We start from the raw sequence: 2,345 nt of genomic DNA on the forward strand, positions 1-2,345 counted from the left end.
AGCAGGTGGGATGGCAGGGTCCCACAGTGCCGAAGTGTGTATGTGGGGTGCAGACAGCATTTGTCAAGGAGTGCAGCAATGACTGAGCAGCTGGTCCATGCTTCCTAAGTGGTGTGATTCCAGGAAACACCTTAACATGCCATATCCCCTGTCACTGTCAGTGGATGTGGAGTAACAAGCAAGCTCTTTTCCCAGGGAACTGCAGGGCCCCAGATCCCAACAACAGAGAGGAGAATCCTTCCATCAGCAGAGGTTACCAGCTTTCTTAAGGGTCATATTCTGGAATGCAAATGCCACTGGAGAACGTACTAAGTCAACCCTGCTATCTCCAAATGTACATCTGTAGCCTGTGTCTCTGAAAGAGTCATGATTTGAAGGGGAGCAAGGGAGCAGGTAGAGGTCAAAATTGGAGGTGGGCTGGTTTGAGCATGAGACTACATACACTGGTTCCATTTTCCTTCCTAACAACAATAAGATTCTATCTGACTAGGACAGAGCCTCTGGGATCTTACTTATCTCTGGTGGATGTAACTAGGGACAAGTAGCCTTTCATTATCCCCTGGACCCCACCCACCAAGGATCCTTATAAAGGGTTGCAGGAAGGCCGTACTTGAGGGGACACAGTGTGAGGAGCTCACTCTTGCTTGCCACTTCCCTGAACTGACCTCGTTGCTTTGCCTGGCTGAAGCAGGCCTGCTAAGTTCTGTCTGTTCTAAGCTGAGTTCTGTCTGTCCCAAGCACTGTACTTGTTAAAGTGTTCCCCCTTTCTCTGGAGATGTCCTATCTTCCGGAGCCACAGAGCACACATGCATTTCTCACTGTTCTTGCAAAGTAATCCCAGTTAATGCTGAATCCTCAGCAGAGAGCCATCACCGAGGGATATGAGATCTGCACATAAATTCACTCTGATGGCCAGAGAAGTCCTTCCTTCTCTTTAATTAGGAAATTGATCAGTAACATTGATAAAAAATTATGCCTGTTGACCGTATTCATGGATGGTAATCAATGATGTTAATTTTCAGTACATGAGTTCTGGACTAGACATTAATTAGAAGGGATAAAGCTGTGTGATGGATCACAGTATGAGATCTAGGACAGACAGACACTCAAAGGGTGCCCAGAAGATTTTCTTTTACCCATTATTTAACAGATAATGAAGTGGGAAATCATCCCTGTTAGCTGAGTCCTGAAGATAAATGTTTAAAAGCTGCCCCGCAATGTCACATGTACGACCATTTATGCTCTCTGGGTTCCAGTGACAAGAAAATGACAGTGCAGAGCTTGCAGGAGACTCTGCCCCTTCTGATCCAGATGGGAGCCACCCCCTCTTTCCACCCAGTGTAACGTTTTTTTCCCATCCATATATTTTGTCATCATTGAGAGGAAACTTTAAGTTGAAAGGTGACAATTGAGGTGTCAAGTCTAGCAAGTCAGAAATAGCAGAAATAGTTCAACATCAAAGGCAGCATCAGGATTTTAGTCAGAGTGCTGACCAACCATGGGTATGTGTGTGCGTGTGTGTGCATGTGTGTCGTCTGAGAGAGGGTTTCATAACTGTCACCTTCATGATGAACACTTATGGCCTGAAGGCAGATGTGGGATGTTTTGACAGCTGGTCAGGAAGTAGATAGGGAAGGCCTATTACTCAGGTGCAATGGTCTGGATCTTGAATGTCCCTCTAAGGCCCATGTCTTAAAGGCTTGTTCCTTGTCGGGAGGGCTCTAAGGGGAAGCAATGGAACCATTAGGATGTGGGGACGTGGGAGAAGTTAGGTAATAAAGAGGAGTGTAAGACCCTGGCCCTTCCTGACTTTTCTTACTTTGTGACTTATGAGATGAGCAGTGTTTTCTGTCTCTGCCGCTCAGCACACCTGCCATAAACCAAAGCAGTGGGGCCATGTGACCTGGAATGAGAGCCTTCAGAACCAAGAGCTGCAGTGTCCTCTGCTTTGGACTCTGTGTCCCAGGGCTGGCAGGGCTCTGGCTATGTGTAATCTCTGGGCTCCCTCCTCCTGATTGGCAAGCGCTTTTTCTTTTTTCCTCTTCTGGGACTCATTAGCTTACCAACTCTTGTGGCTCTTGTTTGTGTCCTGTAGCCTTCCTATGGCTGTCATTTTGACTATAGCAAAAAGTTGTCACTGATACCAACCATTGCTTGAAGAATAATGGTGTGCTATTCACACACAGGACCTTGTGGCATGCAGGGTCCAGCTTCTGGTCTGCCACTCGACGTTTGGAATGGCTGCAGCATCTGCATGCACATCTTCATGTCATATACTTATTGTCCACAAGGAAGTAACGTGGCAACATTGAAATGTTCTCTCACCAATTTGTTTTCATCATCTT

Source organism: Peromyscus californicus, unplaced genomic scaffold (assembly GCF_007827085.1).
Source record: "Peromyscus californicus insignis strain IS unplaced genomic scaffold, ASM782708v3 Scaffold_4__1_contigs__length_199733344, whole genome shotgun sequence".
Taxonomy (NCBI): domain Eukaryota; kingdom Metazoa; phylum Chordata; class Mammalia; order Rodentia; family Cricetidae; genus Peromyscus; species Peromyscus californicus.